This window comes from Myotis nattereri (genome assembly GCF_964212035.1).
Source record: "Myotis nattereri genome assembly, chromosome: 8".
In the NCBI taxonomy this organism is placed as follows: domain Eukaryota; kingdom Metazoa; phylum Chordata; class Mammalia; order Chiroptera; family Vespertilionidae; genus Myotis; species Myotis nattereri.
Window position 1 is genome coordinate 80,010,579 of NC_138083.1, and position 22,541 is coordinate 80,033,119.

The window sequence follows — 22,541 nt, forward strand, 5'->3', positions numbered from 1 at the left end:
AAAATCATTTACAAATTATTCAGGTTAGTAAAATAGTTGAATTGTTAATATATATATATATATATATATATATATATATATATACTTTTTTTAATTGCCTTTTAACAGGTCAAGAAACAAACAAGTTGAGAAATAGAGATTACATTTACCAAAGGAAGAACAAAAACATGAAGTTTTTCAGCAGACTCCCTCAGAGCAGTTTCCTTGGTCACCGTGGCAAAGGTCTGAGTTCCCACCTCACGTGTGATGAACTGATAAAAGGATGGATCCCATGCTCACAATGCAAACCCACATAATTGCAACAAGGTAGGTGTTTCATACCTCAGCTTCAATGATCTCATCGGAAGTCTGGTGGAAATGGTAAGTTATTCATTTTCATTGCTGACTAGAATTCTATTGCATGAATATCTATGGTTTGTCCATTCCCCTATTGATGAATACCTGAGCTGTTTTGCTGTTTGTGTGCTTGCTTTTCTTTTGGTCTCTTGAGTTAGTATTTTGGACTTGGATTTTGAGGTCACAGGGAGATATGTCATAAGCTGAATTTAAAACTGTCTAATGCCCTCCATGATGCTGAGTGCCTAGGATGAGTGACTTGTTTCTTGGTCTCTATGGCCGCATCTCTTCAATTGAATTCATGAAATCATGGATCACACATTCTAAAATGTTCAGAGATTTAATTAACTAATTGGGGTAATGCTACATTTGTATACCTGCATAGCTAGATTGTCCCACTTATCCTTAAAGACTCTAAAATTAAACCTACATTTTCAGTGAACTTTGAAAAATTATGATGTCAGGGAAGGGATAAGTTGTCTTATTATGTGGGAGATATATTTGGGCTAGTGTATATATTGTGGTCATCCCAGAGCCTTTCAAGGTACCAAGGGGAATGGATAGATCTATTTTTTAATCGGTTTAGACAGCTGTCTACACAGCTGCATCGTGGCTATTCGTCTTCACCCGGTCACGTACCTCAGGACATCTGTCTGTGCTATTCCCCACCCCTGAGAAGACTAATGAGGTTGTCTGACACACATTCTAGCCAGGTCTGGAGAGGCTCAGCTAGCACTGGGATGACTTTGGTATTTTTTTATTTCATTGTAGGCACATGTTTTGTAAAATATCTCATTATTTTCAGACTGGCAATTTCAGGCACTATGACACAGAGCACATCATTTGTTTAGTATCAATACAGCATTTGTTTCTCATTTCGTTTCCAAAGTTGGCTACTGCTACTTAAAAAGGATGTTTTTTTGATAATAAAAGAAATGGTCTCTCTCCCTCCTGGAAAGGGCCTTCCTGAGAATTGTCTGCCTAACGAAGACAGGGAATGTCTCTCAAATTTGCAACAGTGGAAAAAGTGATATGTCCATCATCACTCTGGACCAAAATCCTGATTCCTAAAAATTAATAAATGTTTGTTTTCTTTGTTTTCCTCACCTGCCAAATGTCTTTCCCTCAACCTCACTGACTTCCACTGCTAACCTTTGTATCTCAGCTCTTCCCTTCCAAACCCTGCTCATTCTTCACACTCAATGAACACATCACCTCCAGTGTTAAACCTTCTTTGCTCCTTAAGTATGCTTATATTCATTTTTATCTTTTTTGGTAATTGTGTGCTTCATGTCCATTATCCTTACTAGTGAAGAAGGCTGAGACAATATCTTATTCATATTTGTATCTGGTTAGCAATGTTTTCATACCTGCTGAATTATTTTATACTTCTGTGTTACTTATGAAAGAATCCACTAAAACCATTGAGCAGGTCCTTTGTGTGAAAATCCTGAAAATATATATGCTATAATATTTGCAATATTCTTGGACAGACTAACACACTAAATGTTGTTACATGCAGAGTAATTATGTCATTATTTGAAACCTGTCAACCGAATGTAGTGTACCCCATTAACACCAGGAATAAATTGAAGGATCAAGCCAAGAGATTGGCTGAAGAGGTAAAACCCCAAAGAATATGAATGCAGAATGATATATTCCCAGAAACAAAGTAATGTCTCAGGGACAAGATGTTATTAAAATAGTCCTTAGGTGTGTTTCTACATTAATCTATGGGTCTGTTGGAAATATTCATGCTGATGGGTCTTTTAGTTTTGCATAAGTTCTCTGTAATGGAGGTGGCCCAGAAAACAAGGCACTAGTGCACACGTAATTATAATATGTGCAGCAGAGTGACATCTCAGTGTGATCAACTATAGGATAATCTTGGCAGGCTGATGAAAATAGAGTAGGGGAAGTGAGATATTCTTCTTTGTTGGGTCTAAAAGAGGTTTGGAGGCCTGTATTTTTAATTGAGGGGGTGGGTGATGGTCAAAAATTTTAATCTGATGAAGATACGACTACCCTCACCACCACCACCACCACCACCAGAAATACAAGCATAAAATATCAGACAATGTAGTGAAAGGCAGAGGGCTAAGGGAAGAGCAGCCCCGGAGGAAGGCTTTGTTAGATGGAACTATGTCAGTGGACTCTGGGAACAATATCCAAGAATACCCAGTTTTCCTTCTCTCATCCCTAAGTCTTTAGAAAGGTTTGCCAAATCTTTAGCCTGTTGAATGTTGTTCTTGGAGGAATGAAGGAAGGAGTGTATAGCCATACCTGGGATAAGGGGAAACAAGGAGAGCCAAAGCAATGTGGAACAGGAGAGCAAGTGTGAAGCAATAAAAAGGAGCCTTAGAGAGACCAGAGACAAATAACTACCATGAATGTTTCATTTACCTGGCCGAACACCTACTCAGTGCTACCTGGTGATAAAGCTGTAAACAGTGAATCAGTGCCAGGGATTAACTGATAGTAACTGGATGTCACGGGGAAGATGGCCTCCTGAACGCTGGAAAACTGGGGGACATTTGATTTTATTTCCATAACCAGAGGAAATAGACAAAACTCTGGGAACACTGGTCATCCACTCCTTTTCTCTTAAATGGTCAGGCCATAAGTAGGAAACCTGAGACCATCATGGAGGAACTAATATTAAATAATAAAATTGGCTGACTGCAAGGAGGCAGGTGACATCTCAGAGTGGATCCCTCTGAGACTGATATTGACATAGACTGGAGAGTGGAGAGATGTGGAAACCTGGAAGTAATTTTCTTCCTGAGAAGCCCAGGAGAAATTAATCAGCAGCCCCATCAGTGAGGATGTCTGCTCATTTCATCAGGTAACAGGTAAATACAAAACAAAACTTGAAATAGTGAGGCAATATGTAATAAGAAGTTCATATTCTTCTTTACATGTTTTGCATATATATTAAAATATTATATTATATATAATATTAATATATATTAATAATAATATTATATATAATATTACATAAAATATATTAACTGTATATATAAATATTAATATATTTTTATTGATTTCAGAGAGGAAGAAAGAGGGAAAGTGAGATAGAAACATCAATGATGAGAGAATCATTGATCCGTTGTTGCCTGCATGTCCCCCTACTAAGGATCTAGCTCACAACCTGGGCATATGCCCTGACCAGGAATCAAAACATGACCTCCTGGTTTATAGGTCCATGCTCAACTGCTGAGCCACAGCAGCTGGGAAGATGATCATATATTTTTATAGTTTGGCCTAAAGCAATTGGGTTTGCTCAACTGGGTGGGAAAACCTCTAAGTCCAGACTTCCTCCTGGCTTTAATGGCGGTGGCCTTTGGTGTTGTGATTTTTCCAGCTCAGGCTCTGGCGGGGTCTGGTCGGCACAGATGCTCTCCCCTGAAAGTGCTCAGATGAGCCAAAGAGAGAGGCTGCTGGCTCTGCACATGGGAGCTGCATGATGGTGGAAAATTGGACATAATTTCATTCCTGCCATCCAAACCAAATGACCTTTAAAACTCTGCATATGGATCCCTAGTCCCTTTTTGATTGTTATGGTTTTCAGATGCATCTGTGGGCACTTGTGGAGACACAAAGCAGGTGCTATTGTGCTGTCGGTAAAGGTTTCGTCTTCTCATAGAGAGAGCCCTGAGTTTGCAGGTTTAAATCTTGGGTTTGAGTGCCATTTCTGCTTAGTAAACATGTTGGTATTAGAAAATTGCCATAGTTCTGACCCTTAGAGTCCACATGTGTATAATAAAATAGTAATATATTTTACAAAGCAAATAAACCTTGCTGCTCACCTGGGCTCTGATAAAAAACAACAACACTTCAGGACCTTATGGCAACTTCCTACCTGCAGGACACGGTCTAAATTACAAAACTGAGTGTTGGGAGATCCTCTCCATACCCCTCTAACCTTACTTCTTACTCCCTGTCTTCCACCCCTTCCTATCAAAAGGCTCCCCTTCCCCAGCCATGCATCCTTGTTTCCTGTCCTTGCTTTAGCTGCCAGTGTTCTCTGGGACTAAAGGAAAACTTTTCTTCCGTTTTCTCTGGTCAGCTTGATATCACTAGATCCATTTGGGGTCTTTAACTCTTATCTCTTTCATTTAAACCTCTCTACTTATCTTGCCTTTTTTTTTTTTTTAATCAAGCTCCCAAATAGAAAAAAAACATGTTTCTTTTGAGTTCTTTTTGAGTTAAGAGTTTTTGTTTTCCCACATGTAACATGGGGCGTGGCACACAAAGATGCTTAAAGCTTTTGTTGAATAGATGAATAGGGGAATGAGAAATCACAGGATCATAGATTCATAATGCTCGTTCTATATTGTTTACTGCCCCAGCCTTTGACACCCACTATAGCATCAACATCAAGAACAATGAGCTGAGATAATGAGGAGCTCACAACTTAGTCTTCCCCTTTTCAGAAAACCCCCACCCACTTAGCCTCGTTGTGGGATCACTTCTTTCCAAGCTACCTTCTCCAACACCTTCTCCTATAACCCCAGCCTATCGGTCTAAACTTTAAGCTACATGGAAACGTTTTCTTCGGCATGGGCTACGTACACAATAGTACTCTTTCCTCCCAAGATGAGAGAGAACAAGCCAGGCCTGAAGTAAACACCACAAACGTGGGTGGGTTTGAATGCTGCCTGCTTCCTCGCCAATGTACATATGTGCATCCATGTCCTGCTCACTTCAACCAGTGTATTGCCTGCCTGGCCCCAGAAGGCTTTGGAGATTTTGTTCCTGACTTAGAACTTAAAGGGTTGGATATTGTTCTTCCAGGAAAGGAAAAAAAAAAGTTGGAGAAGAATAGGTGATAGGTGGAGGAATAAACTCATCAGAACAGAAGGGAAATTGTGAGTGCATATAACTGCTACCCTTTAAAAATGTTCACATTAAATTAATTAAACATTAAATAATTTTCCCAGTGTTCCATACAATTTTATTTTCTGCCTTCAACCATAATAATATGATATCCAAATTTTGTCTTAACTGGAGGGTCTGGATACACAGGCTTGTCCAGCCCACTTACAGGCAAAGCAAATGTTGCTTTGAAATGGTCCCACCATGGACCCTCTGGTCAGCCAACCTCAGTCACCCCCTTGCCTGGCTTTATCTTCACCATATTGTGTGGCCATTTCATTGCATATTATTTCAGACTTTAATGTTTCAAGGCTTCCATGATTTTTCCGTGTTTTTCACACAAATTTGTCTGACCTTTACTGCATTGCCGTCACCTTTGGGACCCTGAGACTCCTTGTCAGAACTGTCACTCCCAAATGCTGCTCCCCCTTTTCCACCCTTTTCCAGAACCGCTTTTTCCTTTGGGAGGCATCTAGGAAACTTGATGTTGAACTCTCAACTGTCTAAACATTAAATAATTTTTAATGAACTTTCTGGTGCCTTTCTGTGGAAATCTAGAATCTAGGTATCAAAGCTTAACATCTAGTTATCTGCACAATTACATCAAATTGAACTGTGCAGCTCTTCATAAATTGACCACAGATAGTGCAAAAACCTTTGTCACTTGACAAGTCTATTTTCTAGGATATGCAGCAAATCCTTGTTAAGACTAAGGCTATATTTTCACAATGCCGAAAAACTCATCAAATTAATTCCCAAAGCAGTCACTCAAGATATTTGCCTCATGAATTAAGAAAAGCAATTGTTGATGGACATATTTGAACCTCTCAATGAGCCCTTTGTGTGCTGTATAGACACAGCCTTAGAAAAAGCTACATGTGTGAGTTAGAGGAAAAAATTATTCTTGTAGCCACAATTCATCATATCATAACAGTGTTGAGACTCCTGACAAAAGTCTAGCTGAACCAGGGAAATAAATGATTCATGAAACATAGTGAATTCTCCAGAGATCTGAGGTATTTGGAAGGATGACCTTGTATGACCCACATCATATTGAACATCTATTGGGGCAATGCACACCTCTTTGTTTTATTTGATACCTAGAAACGAAAAACACAAATCCATCTTTCAAAACCCACAGAGCAGTCGTGTGAAGCAAACAGGATGCTTCCATCACCAAAGTTTGCTTTCCTGTTTAGTATGCTCAGTGGACATCTCAGCTGTATTTTAAATTGCATTTTCTCTTACAGCAGCGAGGAAAGACATGCTTCCATTCAGACTTGAGTTTACTTTCAATTGGTGAGAATATGTTTTTTGTGTTTTTATTTTTCTTTTCTTCTTTTTTTTAATGTGAGCTTCACTGAATGTACAGAGCAATGCAACTTATTTTCATCAGCTCCATTTGCCTGTCATTCTATATCCTTGAAATGAAGGATGCTGGGGAATCAGGCAACATATTTTAAGGTATTATCAGGTTCTGCAATGTGACTTTCAGTGGTCTAATATAGGCTATGTGCATATTTCAGTTTTAAGTAACTTGTTTCGGAAATGGGTTCGTGTACAAATACTGTTTCATTGATGCCCACTTACTCACAGGTTATAGAGGACAAATATTTTTAAATTTATTTTAATTTTAATGAAGGAATGCTGGATTTGATTAAATACTAAAATCTTAGCCCACAAAAATTATTTTTACTAGTGAAGGTGTCAGAGGTTCAGTAGTTAATTTGGGGGAAAGTACTTTAGAAGGGAAAAGGGCATTTCATAATTCTCTAAAAATGCTCCATAAAGAATGAAAATCACTTAAATGGCTAATGGATATATTCATGTCAGCGTCATGAAAGACTTAATCACTAGGGTTTGATGAATGAAACTGTGTGCTTGGTGCTACCTCATTCTACTCATCTCAGTTACCACTTGGAGTTGGAACTTTTACTTCTGAGTGTCCTCTGGGTTCCATTTGCTTGGATTCCCGGCTCTCTTGTCTTCCAGTCTCTAACATTGAATCTGATTGCCCAATGCAAGTCTGTGAGTTTTGTTTGTTGGTGTTTTTTGTTTGTTTTGTTTTGTGAAATGGAAAAGTACCAGGTTTGAGATCAGGATTCCAAGGGCCCTTAATAGTTGTGTCATTTTGAGATATTCAGATATTTTGAGAATAGGGTTGTTGTGAGATTCAAATGAGCTAATGCATGTGTAAGTGTAGATTATAGTTAAAAAAAAACACAGGGTAGGGCAAAAAGTAGGTTTATAGTTGTTCATATAGAAAATAATGTAATACAATATTTAATGAATAACACAAGGATAAACTCTGTGTTTCACATACTCACAACTGTAAAACTACTTCCTTTTTTTAAAAATATATTTTATTGATTTTTTACAGAGAGGAAGAGAGAGGGATAGAGTTAGAAACATCAATGAGAGAAACATTGACCAGCTGCCTCCTGCACACCCCCACTGGGGATGTGCCCGCAACCAAGGTACATGCCCTTGACCGGAATCGAACCCGGGACCCCTCAGTCTGCAGGCCGACGCTCTATCCACTGAGCCAGACCGGTTTGGCTGTAAAACTACTTTCAACACACCCTGTATTAATAGTTTGGATTGCTCTACCTTATAGTAGGGAGTGAGTGAAGTTCAATGAAGTGACATTGGAAGGAAGTATACTTGGTGACTTCTGCAAAGTAGAATATGCCTTTTCAGTAACATTCAACCTAAAAGCTGTTCTCTCAGTGCCACAAGTCAGAGATATTTGTGACAGTATTTCCCAAAACATGGTTTACAGTCCAGTAGCACTTAGGAAGGTAGTTCCTAACTGATGTCATAAGAAAAACTGTTTCCACCAGCAGGGCTTACTTTTGACATACGGACATTTAAAACTGTATGGCTCCATAAAAATGTACCACAGAGTTAGAATAAACATGAATTGTTTCATGATTCTGACCTTTGAGTCCATGGTGTTAACTTGACCCCTAGCCTTTCCCCAAGACAAATGCGTCCTTTTATTTAGCAGAAATTTATTAGGAACATTGAAGTACTGAAAATCGAATTGCACTTTTCCTCCATTTTTCATGAGTCCTTTTAGTTGTTAAACTTGCTATCTTTCCTTTCCTCTGTTGACATGGCTTTTCTGGGAGGAGAGATGGTGGGGACAAGGGCCAGGTGGCCCTCCCTCAGGGTGGCCCATTTCTTGCTCTTGGACTTGGGTGATGCTGCTCTCTGCCTGCTTCCCCTGTATAAGAGGACATGGGCAGTCTCTCAGTGGCAGTGGTACTCTGTCATCTTCTCACAAATAAGCCTAAGTGTATTAGATTTTTGAGCTCAGTACTATAGAAATGAGGCTCAGCTACATCAGACAACAAAAGGCTGGGTCTGTCCCCACGTGGAGCCAGGGAGTGGCCATTTCACGGCCAGGTTACTCCAGTTGTCTTAACCTCTAAATTGTTTCCAGCTTGCCAGGATAAGATGAACTGCTGGGAGGCTGACTTGCAAATAGTCAAGCCAGTCAGCCATACAGACACAGGCCACGTGGAAGGGAGGTCAGCTACGCACACTCGGCTGGCAGGCGGTGACAGGTTTTGTCGTTCCAGGTCATTTATATAAAACCTCACCACATGGTGAGAGGAAGAAGGAAACAGCTTTTTAGTCAAGAGCCTAAAGTTGGGAATTTCTAGGGATCTGAATGGAGGCTTGGAGTCTAGTCCAACCCTTTCTGTTACATATAGTGTGCACCACTGAACAATGGGGATACGTTCTGAGAAATGCATCGTTGGGCGAACTCAACATTGTACAAACATCATCAAGTGCACTTACACCAACCTGGATGGTCCAGCCCACCACACACCAAGGCTCGATGGTACAGCCCATTGCTCCTGCACAGCGTGTTACTGTACAAAACAAGAGATTAAATCAAGCTCGGGAGAGAATGACGCGATTAAGAGGCATGGCAAACACTAAATGTATGAGGCTTCTGCCTGTGGAACATGCATACTGTTTTACAGCAATTTTTTTTTTTTTTGGTAAGTAGGAATATTACATACTGAAATAACAATAAAAAGTATAGTATAGTAAATACATAAACCAGCAACAGTCATTTATCATCATTATCAAGAATTGTGTATCATACATGATTGTATGTGCTAGACCTTTGTATGAGCGGCAGTGCAGTGAGTTTGTTTACAGCAGCATCACCACAAACACATGAGTACTGCATTCCATTACTATGTTTTAATGGCTATGGACTACGACATCACTAGGCATTAGGAATTTTTCAGCTGTTATAACCTAATGGAACCACTGTTGTATATTCAGTCTGTCATTAACTGAAATGTTGTTATGTGGTACATGACTATATAAATAAACTAGAGGCCCGGTGCATGAAATTCATGCACTTGGGGGAGGAGGAGTGTTCCTCAGCCCAGATTACGAGAAGGCGCAGGCCAGGCCGCGGGACCCCTCTGGTGCATGTTCCGGGCCAGGGAGGGACATGGGAGGTTGACCGCCCAGGGAGGGGCTGTGGGAAGGCTCCAGGGCGTGTCCGGCCCATCTCAGTTCTGATCAGTCAGATCCCAGCAGCAAGCTAACCTACCGGTTGGAGAATCTGCCCCCTGGTGGTCAGTGCACATCATAGCAACTGGTCGACGGGTTGACTGTCTGCCCCCTGGTGATCAGTGCACGTCATAGTGAGCGGTTGAGCAGCCTTAGCATATCTATAATAATAAAAGCATAATATGCTAATTAGACTGGACATCCATCCTTCCATCCTTCCAGACGAAGCCAGGGTTGCGAGGGAAGCCCAGGTCCCAGGTGCCTGCCAGAAGCCTGAGGGATGCCAGGCTCCAGTTGCCAAAGGGAAGCCAGTGCCAGCAGCTTGGGGAAGGAAGGCCTACTCTTGCACGAATTTCATGCATCGGGTCCCTAGTCATTAGCATATTATGCTTTGATTGGTTGAATGGCCAACAGGATGACTGGACACTTAGCATATTAGGCTTTTATTATATAGGGTAGGGGTAAAGAGAGATTAAGGAATTAGCCAGCATCACTGTAGTTAAGGAGAGAGTCAGCAGCAGAACCCAGAATCCCAACTTTGAATTCAGTCCTCTTACCATACCCCACTAAATGTTCTCTGTACTTTCTTCCAGCCTTCTCTTTTGCTAAAGTTGCAACTGAAGGAGTTTTTATTCTACACTACTCCACACTGGTGTGGACTGATGAATGGGTACATAAGAAGATGAGGGGAATATCAGCCTCACAAAGAGGTCTCATTGATAAATGTGGGATCCAGGCGGGGAAGAGGGACATGGGGAGGAGTGCCTCCCTCTGGATGGCAGGATTCTTTGTCTTCAGTTCAGAGTTCTGAATCAGATTCCATTGTACATGTTTTCCTATAATTATACACATAGGTATTCGTAAAAATAGCTGCACCATGCTTTAACACTGAAGAAAATAAGGTTTCAAACGTATTATGGGTGTTATGCTGTTTTATTTGCATACACTGCCACCAAAGTGATATTTAAATGCTTATGGTATGTCTGAGCCTGAGTGGATGGCGGGCAGTGGTGGGTAGGTGGTTCTGCTGTTCTGCAAACACTAATCAAACAGGAGACACACCACAGCTGTTATGGGAAAACCCTCGTCCATGACCTGATGACATATTTTAAAAATATGCTTTTGCCTTTGTACATTTATTCTCATAATATTCAATAATCAGCAAATAAGAAACAATATCAAACAAATAAGCAAAAATTCCTGACAAACTAAATAATGCATTTTATTGGTCATATGTCTTTTTATTTGACTCTTGTGCAATATACAAACCTCCCCATATTTTCATATTTTTGAGTTGCTTAAAAAATGTTATAAATCATGAAAATATTTGAATTTGCATTTATTTTTCTCTTCTCTTTTTGCCAAATTATTGGGTGAAGCTTATGTTTTTAACTTCTAAAAGCTTATGATCTTTACTTCTTTCTCATCTCTTCCTTAACTAAGTTAGGTGCTCGATTATATTTGTGTCATTTACATTGCCTAAGACCTTCTAAAAATTCAGAAAGGAATCAGAAAAGCTGATGAATACCTGTAAGAAAAAGTTCAAGTTTTCTCCAGAACACTACCACTGTAAACTTGGGAGTTTCAAGAGGAAAAACATAAACACCAGGAATGACTTTTATAGCCATGCTGCTGAAACTGCATTTATCGTAAGTGTCAGAACACTATCAGTGACAATGTCTTACCGAATAAACAGGTAGCTCACCCCATCTCCATCTCCACAGCACCTAATAGATATTGTGAGCACACAGATAAATCTCATTTTATGTTATGCTTGGTCACAAAAAAGAATTAGATTGTGTTGTTCTAAGGTACACAAGGATATATATCCGTTGTAATCATCTGTAAAAATTACTCCAAGTTGAGCCACTATGAGCTTGTCGGGGACCTGCAAAATATGGATAGTGTGTTTTGCCCCATTTCCTGCTGACTTGAAAAATAATTTATACCTCTGAGTGATTTGTTACCAGGCCTTTAGAAATGAGACTAATTTGTGAATTTTCTTTCTGAGAAGCATATTACAAAGGAGAAATATTGATTTTATCTCATTGAGGCAAAATTGGTTATTTATTTTTACTTATGACCATTATAAAACAGGAGTGAGCTGCCTTGTTATGATCAAATAAGAATGATCTATAATGTTTTCATAGGTATTGACTAGAATCCAAATCATATTGGGGTCAGCAGTGTTAGGCAATTTTCCAGTGTTGGGAGGTGGCCAGGGGACGAAGGCAGCTTGTGGTCAGCATGTCTGAGTCCCCACAGTAAATGTCGCCGGGCATGCACTTTTATTAGGAGCACAAAGGAATCAGAGGCTTCATTTCAGAAATGATAATGTGGGCTTAGATGACCATAATACACTTGTAATTATTTTTTAGTCATTTTGTCTATTTAATGATTCCTGGAACAAACACTCTACCAACTCAATATTTATAACACACATACACACACACACACACACCCCTAAATACAGCAGTATATTAGTTCCAAATGCCTTTGACTTTTAGTATCCCAAAGGACAGTGCATCTAAAATGATGTAAAATGAAATTTTATACATATTTATAGAAAATTTGATTTTATTATTCCATTCCCTCACATTAAAGATGAGGAAACTGAAGGCTATTACTCTATTGTCTCTATTATTTATTTATGTCTCCCAAATCCCAAACCAGTGCTCAGGCTGCAAAACAATTCTGGGATCTATTGTAGATATTGTGGGAAGTGACTCAGGACAGTCTAACCACAGTGCTCCAATCTGTGTTTATTCCACTCCACCTTGTTCTCCCATTTCAGGTCTCAGTTTCAATTTCACTCTTTAGAGAGAGCTTCATTGATGATTTTATCACCCATCTCTCTATTACTCATTTATTATATTCCACCTGTTTTCCTCCCAGCATTTAGAAAAAAAAGTCTAATTATTTTGTTTATATATTTATCTGCAGGTTTATCTCATTCTTTCTAGCAGAGGAAAGTTCTCTGAGCAGTATCCTCATCTGTGTTTCTCAATGCTCTTTCTCTAGCACATAGTGCCTGGGACTATATAGGTGCTCACTCATATTTCTTAGTTGAATGAAGAAGGGAGAGTGAGAGCAAAAGAGGAAAAAAAAATTCTGTTTAGAGTCCATCTACGAAGGAATCAAGAATGTTAATTGGTATAATATTAAGTAGAATATTTATATAATCTGTAAAGACATACAAATTAGTAGTGTGTGTGTTATTTATATATTTATGTATATGACAGGCAGGGAATGGTGAATGAAGACTGAAGCAGGAGAGAAATTGAGAGAGGTAGGAAAGATCAAGAATGTTTGGAAGACATCAGAAAGGCTTGGTGAACAGGGTCTGAGGCAGGCTGAATAAATGCCCCCCACCAAAGATGTCCACACCCCTGAACATGTTTCCTTCCATGGCCAAAGGGACTTTGCAGATAGGATTAATATAAAGATATTGAGATGTATCCTGGTTTATCCAGGTGAGCCCAATAGACTCATAAGGGTCTTTAGAAATGGGAAGCAAAAGAGATGTGACAAAGGAAGCAAAGGAGAGAGAGAAAGAGAGAGAGAGAGAGAGAGAGAGAGAGAGAGAGAGAGAGAGAGAGAGAGAGAGAGATACAGAGTTGAAGATGCTGCGGGCTTTGAAGATGGAGGAAGGGGCTGTGAACTGCGGAGTGCAGGTGGCTATAGAAGCTGGAGTAGACATGGAAGTTGGTTCTCCTTTAGAGCTTCCTGGAGCACTATGGTCCTGCCAGCCCTGTTTGAACATCTGACTTCCAGAACTATAAGATCATGAGTTTGTGTTGTTTTAAGCCACCAAATCTATGGTCATTTATTATAATTTATTACAGTACCAATAGAAAATTAATATGGGATCCTATTAAGGATGTTCTTCAAGGGATAGTTCCTTTTCTATTTTTTAAATTTATTTTTTGAATGAAGCAATGCATGCTCACTGTAGAAAACTTAGAAAATTAAAAAAAATACATATGTAAGATATTCCTTTAATCCCATCACTCAGGGAATGAAGTATTAACATCGTGTGTTTTATTTTCATAAAAGGACTTTTGATCAATGAAGACTGGGAAGGAGGATATTAGAGTTGACATTAAAAGCACTTTGCCATATTAAAGTGCACATTTCGTTAGTTTTGAAATTGCAGGTCATATTTAATTATTATTTCTTCCCCCTCAAAGTATAATAGAAATGAGTGTGATAAAGGAACATTATTAGGGAAAGCCTATATCTAGAACCCTTTTCTTTATCTGGGTGAATTCCTCTTATAAAGGCCTGGGCATGGCAGAGATGACATTTGTCTACTTTGTTCATTTCACCATCCTGCCCCATCCCAGGGAGCATGGTGAGGGTCAGCCCAGAGATACAGAATGGAGTTGGCTGGCCTGACACCCAGCTCTGTTCCTGTCCAGCCGTGTGACTCACAAGTCCTTTCTCTTCCCTGTATCTCAGCTGATCCATAAAATATCTCAGTTTATCATCAAGGCCCCTTCCAGGTCTAACTTGCTAGAGCCAATTTAAAGTGATCTAAAACAAACGTGTGTTATTTCAATTTCTGTTTGCCTCACTTTGTTTCTAAGGGACTCTAGTGAGTAGTCATGTTTCCTGAAATCACTTGGTAGGTGGATTTTATTTTTGAAGGAGTTAAAGAAAGAAGTCCTAGTTTTCTGGGAGACATCAAAGAGAGTGTGAAGAAAATTTTACCAGAAGAAACTTAGCTGAGCCTGCCACATTTTCACCTGATTACAAACTAGGATTATTTTCAAATAACCCTTTTGTTTTCCAGACTTGTTCAGAGAGTCAAAAAATGTCCAAAGAAATGTTGAATTTAGTAATACTGTCTACTCCACTTACTATAGTCATTTCAAGCTCACATGGCTGGGAACGGCAAAAGGAGCACTAAAAACACAACTCAAACCTGCATTCACCTGGGATCTCTAAAGCAGGAGTTCTCAATGTGCATGGCCCTAAGCTTTTGTTACACATCCAAAGTCTAAGAGGATAGAGAGAGAGGATAGAGAAACCAGACTTAACTTGCTACTATATACACAAACTGGTTTTGGGGGGATTCATGATGGAATTAAGTTAAGCACTTATTTAGAATGGAGTTATAAATATTCAAATTCAAAATAATGGGTCTTGTTGAATTCAACTCCACCTTCTCTGGATTGTGTATTTGCAGGTGATGACATTAAAATTAGTGCAAAACCCCTGTATTCTGCACATTTCCCACTCCAGTCTTTCTGGAGGGAAGAACTGCTCCCCTGGTGTGGCAGAGAGTAGATGAGTGTTTTGAAGAGCCTTTCAGTTCTTTATTTGCATCAATTATGGAAACATTGTGTTGAATAATTGAAAGGTCTGGATGAGTCATTTAAAACCAGCATCTGAATGGCAACCATTGGCATTTGAACCAATTCTAAGCTTTAACTAGGTAGGTGAGAGTAAGAAAAAAGTTAAAGAGATGATAAAGCTATCAAGAAAACATGTTTAGAAATCTGAGAGATATTCTTTGAAACACAGATCTTTATTGCCTGGGTAGAGAAGAATGTCAAGGGCATTGGTGTTTGGGAAGAAAAAAATTCTTCATCTCAAGTATAAGAAGGACAACTTATATTATTCGTTTCATTATAGTGAAGGGCTTAGGAACCCAAACTCTGGCTAGTATATCCAGGATGATGCCTATTATGGCCCTACTGTAAGTGTAAGATCAGGGAAATGCTGTATCTTCACTTTCCTGTCTGTACGATGGGACTTGAAAAGAAGGTTCAAGGAACAAGCGTGGTCTTTACTGGAAGTGAAGACTTAGATGTTCCACCTGCCTTTAACTAAATGAAAAAGTAAATAGAGTAGAATGCAAATGAGGTGGAATTGGTGGATTTCTATAGAGATCATATTGAAGTTCCTTGTAGTATTCTTATAACTTTTCTCTAAATTTGAAATTATTTCAAAATGAAAATGTTACAAACACATCTTTTCCAGAATTGTATCAACAGAAACACTACTAAACATTTACTCATAAATGATTTCAAATCTAAAATTTTGTGTAGGATGGAGCAAATTGACCAGGTGGATGAAATATTTTCCTTTATTTGTATTGCTTTGTTATTTTTTGCAAATGTTGCCAATATAAGAGTTTAACTTCAATAAGTTCTCAGATAAGGATTAATGAGAGTTGACTAGTTGAATAATACTGTGATACGCCTCATCATTTAGAGTGAGAGATTGAGTGGGCTTGTGTTCATTCCAGTCATTGAATATCAAGTCAATTTGTTCATGAAAATGCAGGAAGATTGGAGGGATCAGGTTATCCAAACTGAAGACGTGCAGGTATGGGATTTCAAACTCTGTGAGTTTGGTGCTGTTAGGGGAATGTTCATATTGACAGGACTCAGCTCATTTGCAGTCTCTGACTTGGGGCTCCTACTTGGTAAATGCCACAAAAAATGACACAGTCCATTCTTTTCTGGAACACTTTCCCATTTCTCTAGCTTGAGAAAAATCTATTGGAGCCTCAGGGCTTAGAGGAACAGGATACTCTATCTGTTTTTGGGAGGATCGGCACTGAGGCATGCTGTTTTGGTTGTGGATGTGGTCACAATGTACCAGCCAGCAGGGCTTCATTACAGGTTTTCCCATCCAAGAGGAAGGGGGTTTTGTTATTAGAATATCAGTTCTAGTAGAGATATCTTAGAATTGTCCATTTAATAATGTCTCCTGCCACCTGGCCTTTAAACACAACCATACATTTTGGGGGGAAAATCCACAAAATATATTTTAATGAATTACAATATCTGAAATCTGAAATAACAATTTCATTTAAACTTACTAAGAGTTTCCAAAGAGCATCTTAACAATACAATTTTATGTGCTATGGAAAAAAAGTCATAATTTACATTGGCCCTTACCTTTCTTCTCAATAACCTCATCCCATAATGTGCTGTATGATCTAATTATTTTGTGTGCAGTTTTTATTCTCATTTCTTAGTTGCAAACCCCAACAGTTACATGATCTTGTGAGTTATCTGACCGTACTAAACCTCAGTTTCTCCTAAATAAGGATAGTAACCTTACTTCTATCACTAGCATATTTATTAAATAAGAGAATATATTTGTAATACTTAGTATGTTGTCATCTGTTCTATGTGAGCAATATACATGAGCTATTCTTTTCTTAAAATGAACACTTTAGAAATTTTACCCTTTCTGATTAAATATATTTTTAGCTTAATAGAACAATGAATCAAAATACTCTTTTTAGTTCTCTGACCACTTTAAGTGAACTCAGTATCACTTTATATAATAATCACTTAATCATATAGTCATTTAATTTTTGTGAAAATGACCTATATGTTCCCTGTCTTAGCCGTTGCAGAAGATAAAGTATTCATGTTTCTCCCTCGGAGTTACCCTTTTAGCTGGGCACTAAACACCCACCTACTCTTTGGATGTTTCATAATGACCCTGCTACGTCTCAAATTATTTCCGTTCTATTTAATTCAACAAATAGAGCATGCTCTAGTTTCATGTGAAAGGGATATATACTGTAGGTTATAAAGGCTTAGACTCTACCCTTAATAGTCAGCAAAGAAATCATCCTAGTGCAGTGTAATATATATCACAATAAAAGTACAGAAATAGCCCTGGCCGGTTTGTCTCAGTGAGTAGAGAGCATCACCCGTGGACTGAAGCGACCTAGCTTCGATTCCAGTCAAGGGCATGTATCTAGGTTGCAGGCTTGGTCCCCAGAGTGCATGCAGGAGGCAACCAGTCAATATCTCTCTCTCACATAGATGTTTTGATGTTTCTCTCTCTGTCTCTCCTCCTCCGTCCACTCTCTCTAAAAATCAATGGAAAAATATTTTCAGGTGAGGATAACAACAACAACAAAAAAGTACATAATTGGTAAGATACTACAGGAGGGAAACAGAGACAAAAATAATCAATTATTTCTAGTAGGTCCAAGAGGGCTAGATTGGGAATGGAGAGCTTGAACTGGGACCTAAAGGGTGAGTAGGAACTCGGTTTGGAATTCCAGACAGGAGGAAACACTTAGGTAAATACATGGTAATGCATGAAATAGCTAGCATGTGCAGGAAAAGAACTAACTATTATTTGGTTGCAGAAGAAAAGTATTAAGTGGTTGGGGGAGAGGAAATGGAAATGGGTGATATAGGCAGAATAATATGGTATATCTTGTTTATTTCCATTTCCACCACATTTCTTTATGGGAAGTCTAGCTTTCTTTCTCTTTGGCTTATAGCAAAATGAATTTTCCCTTAGACATTCTTTCAAAGTATCATGTGAAATGATAAAATATGTATTCCATCATGAGTAAAGGGATGGGAAAATGTACCTCACCAAACAATAAACATAATTTTCCTAATGTCTTTCTGCTGATCTCAAATGGAGTTTCCATTCATTATTCCATTATTCCCTGAGTGACAGTGGCTGCTCCTATTGGAGTCTGAGAGGTTCTTATCTGCTCCAATAGTGTTAAATGAACTCTCAACCTTTCTGAAAGACTATTCTGGAGGGATTATTTAGGAGCTGATGTAGCAACTGCTGGACACCTGTCACTTTTGGGGATATTGTCTGAAGTTTCCTATTCACACATCTGAGGGGAAAAAATCTGTGAAACAGTCCGTGTAGTCACACTTTTTCTTGATTTTAGCACTTTTATTTATTTTATTTTATTTTTACTCTGGTACAAGTCCAGTTAAATTTTACTGTGTTAGCAAAGAGAATGTTCTAACATTATCTAGAGGGACCCACTGAGGGGAATGATTTCTTAGGAAGTCACAGATTCAGTGCTGGATGTTTGGCCAAAGCAGAATTTATCCCTCTATTTACAGAGGACAGAGAAGCATCTGTAAAAATGCCTCGAATAGTCCTGGGTTTCCCATCTTTCCTCAAATTGGACAGGAAACCAAGGGTAGAATTCTGGGTTTGCTCTTGACTTACCACATCAACCTTTCAAGTAGGAGACATAGAATCTCCTTCCTAAAACAGTACCTGCTCATTAGTGATCTTTCATCTTGCTCAAATTTGAGGAGGTATGACATAAAGTAAGAAATCAGAAGCTATGGGAGTTTGAAAGTTGTATTGTAGAAATATTAACATGCTATTATAGTGCAAGATAGATTGGATCAAAGAGAAATCAGGGGCTATGACACAGGAGAAAAGTTATTGCACTTCTAATGCAGGTGTAAGGGCATGAGAACAGATATTAATCTTGCTGTTTAGATGGATGCATGACTCTAAATCATGGTAATGAGTAGAGGACATTGCTGTATGAATGTTTATTTTGATGTTCTTAAAAGACATCCTCTAGCATATCAAACCCTGCCCCATCATTTAAAAAGAGTGAAGGGATGGGCCTGTGCTAAACTTTAAAAGGGCCAAATGTTCCCCATGAGTGTTGACAGAAAAGGTGTAATTGAATATGACCCTCCAACTTCTCAAAGGAAGATATGCTCTGAATTAATAAGATTGAGAAAGTGTCATCTTGCCATAGTTGTGAATGGGACCAGATGGCCAGTTACACATGCCACTGAAGTACGTGTTTTTTTTTTTTTTTTTAAACTAGCTTTTGATTATTCCAAGATGAAATATGTTATGGGAGAAGTCCATAGAGATAGTTCAACAATAAAACCAGCAGAGAAAGCATAAATAGAAATTAGAGTTCCCATGGGGATAGGCATAGAGAAGGTATGCAACTCTGCTCTAGTTATCGAGGTAAATGTAATTTGAGGATATAATTTCCTGAAGGTTCAATGCCTTTCATCCTACAGAGGAGAAAACAACAACTCAGAGAAGTCAAGGGACTATTGTTAAGATTACAATCTAATTAATGACAAAGCCACAGCTAAGCCTCGTCTCTTGGTGACTTTTTGCATTCTTTCCTCTGCATCACGTGTTGTCATACATCACCCATACATGCCATGAACATGTGTGTGCTATTAACTTTATTGATTTTTTAAAAATAAACTTTTTACTAAATATAGCATAAATAAAAATATAACATAGATACATAAAAACAAGGTACACGTTGAAAGCCCTCTAATTGAATTTTTACAAAATGAATCAGGTAAAAATAATGCAGCAAAGAAACAGAACATTTCAGTAACTCATAGTTTTTCTCGTCCTCATCCCCATTCATGAATATCTACACTGTTCGCCCTAACATAGATATTTTTAACTTTTAACAACTGATGAATTTCACTTGCTTATATCTTCGATAAAGTTATCATACAGTATATATTTTTGCCTCTTTTTGACCAAAATTATATTAGTAATATTTGTTCCTGAAATAGATAACTTTGTTCATTATTTTTATTGTTGCTTAGTATTTTCATTGTATGGATACTTATAACATAAATTTATACACTGTATTTATTCTTGCTCTTATTGATGATTACTTAGCTTGTTTCTAATTTGGACCTATTAAAAGCAATACTGATTTGAAATATTTTTATACATGTCTTTTATACATATACTAGAGACCTGATGCACGAAATTTGTGCAAGTGGATTGGCCCTCGCAGCCCAGGCTTCGTCAGGAAGGTCGTTCAGCTGTCCAGTCTAATTAGCATATTACATTTTTATTATTACAGATATGCCTCTCTATTGGTTATCACCTAAAAGTATAATTGCTACATTGTAATATATGAATATATCTAACTTTAGTAAAATCTACCAGTTTCCTGGCAGATACTTGCGTATATGAATGTCATCACTGGAGATCTGTGGGGCAAAGGATATAGCGTTCCTGAGAAAGAAGAACAAAATAGGTGGGATCTCAATACCAGATATGAAGCTGTATTACAAAGCCACTGTTCTCAAAACTGCCTGGTGCTGGCACAAGAACAGACATATAGATCAATAGAATAGAATAGAGAACCCAGAAATCGACCCGAACCAATATGCTCAATTAATATTTGACAAAGGAGGCAAGAACATACAATGGAGTCAAGACAGTCTCTTCAATAAATGGTGTTTGGAAAATTGGATAGTCTTCTAATAAATATCACTAGAACAATTAGATATATGTATTTTAAAATAAATACATATATCAAGAAGTGAATCTTGATCTCTCCCTCACAATATATACAAAATCAGTGTCAGGTGGATGATTGCAGTTTAAATATTTGAAGTTTAAAAACTAAAGCTTCTATAAGTTATATTGCCATGTAGTGTTATGACTTTTAGGCAGGTATAGAACATAAAGTATTTCAACCTTACTTGATGATCTAAATGTATGTAAGTGACTGAATGTACAAATGGGTAATGCCCAGGCCTTATATAAAAATAGTACTTTAACTCAGGGCCTGCAGCAACCTGCCTATGAAAGCAACCCCTTACCTACAATCACCAGCCCAGGAAACCAGGCTGCTATAAATCATACTTGCAGGAAGCCAGATTGCTATCTTTAGCAACAATTCAGGAAACTAAACAGTAATTTCTATAACAGCTCAGCCTGAATGGACAGAGCCTGACAAATAATTGACAGTTTCCCTATTTTTTGTTCCCACTTCTAACTTAGGACCATCCAGAGAAAGCCAATTTTGCACCCTTACCCAGTCAGAAAAGATGGCTTCTAGTTGGCCTACCTAGAACTTTCCCATGCCAACAGCTTCTAATCGCCGCCTACCTGAAACATTCCCCCTTTCCCACTATTAAGCTTCCCCAGTTATTTGTTGGTCTTTGCGTCTCTGCCAAAACGTAAGTAATGGTAGCTGCCTCCCTTGCTATAGCAAGCTCTGAATAAATAGACTTCCTTTTCTCATTTGGTTGTTCTTCACTTATTTCTGCATATGTGATGATCATACATTTTTACCCTCTCAGAACATGATAAACACTATATACTTTAAAATTGCTCTAGTGTCTTTTTTCCTGTAATAAGGAACCATGTTGGAAACATGGCAAGAATTTATAGGGTAGTTCCTTTATTTTTAGAGGATAGATGTCTATATTTAGAATCTGGTTGGATTCTGATTTAATATAATATCTCTTTTCAGTTCTTTCATTATTATTATATTCTGATTACCTAGTCACTCACTGCAGTTTTAATTATACTCTCTCATCTTTTCCAAAGGTCAGGAATCTCTCTAAGAGAAGAAAAAAAATGAAAGTATTTAATTGTCTGCTCACAAAGGATCCCCAAATATGTTTTCTCTCATGAACTAGTCATTCCCAGTTGTTCTTTCTTCACGGGCCTTGTTTGAAAAGTTGCTTGATAGATGAGGAAACCCCTGTGCAGAGTGCTGGAATATGCAAGCTGTACGTGCTTAGAGATGGAAAATTACAGGGTAAACTGCTGTGATGCGCAATCTGCAAGCAGCAGCAGACTAGAATGCCATTAGGCTTAATTGTTCCCGTGGTGGATGGCTCTCTGGGGTTGCTATTTTGGAATCACCCTTCTCCGGGAGTGATGATCATGAGCTCCCTTCACAGCTAGTCTGCTGACGGGTACGTCATAGACTCGATCAAATAAAATGCTCTGAATGCCAGCTAGGTTGAGGACTCCAGGCTGCTGCTACTGAATTACACATGCTTTGTGAATTTTTCTTTTTCTCCACAGAATGTACTTAAGAGAAGATGAATCTTCTTTGAACTAGAATTGTGTATCAGAGGACGGTCTACCGTTGTGCTTACATTATGTACTTTGATAGAGTTTGCCCTTGATAATGTGATGTGAGCTCTGGTCCCCAGATTTCATGTAAAAAATAAAATAGATATTAAGCCTTTTCTTTCAAATTGACAAACTTTTAAGTC

General features: G+C 38.4%; 1 pseudogene across 1 annotated transcript; it reads right to left on the reverse strand.

Annotated features, from left to right (window-relative positions):
* Positions 1-5,293: 5,293 nt before the first annotated feature.
* LOC308523526 (peptidyl-prolyl cis-trans isomerase NIMA-interacting 4-like) lies at positions 5,294-5,686 on the reverse strand (annotated as a pseudogene). Its single transcript has one exon. The product of its transcript is annotated as a peptidyl-prolyl cis-trans isomerase NIMA-interacting 4-like (transcript).
* Positions 5,687-22,541: the final 16,855 nt, after the last annotated feature.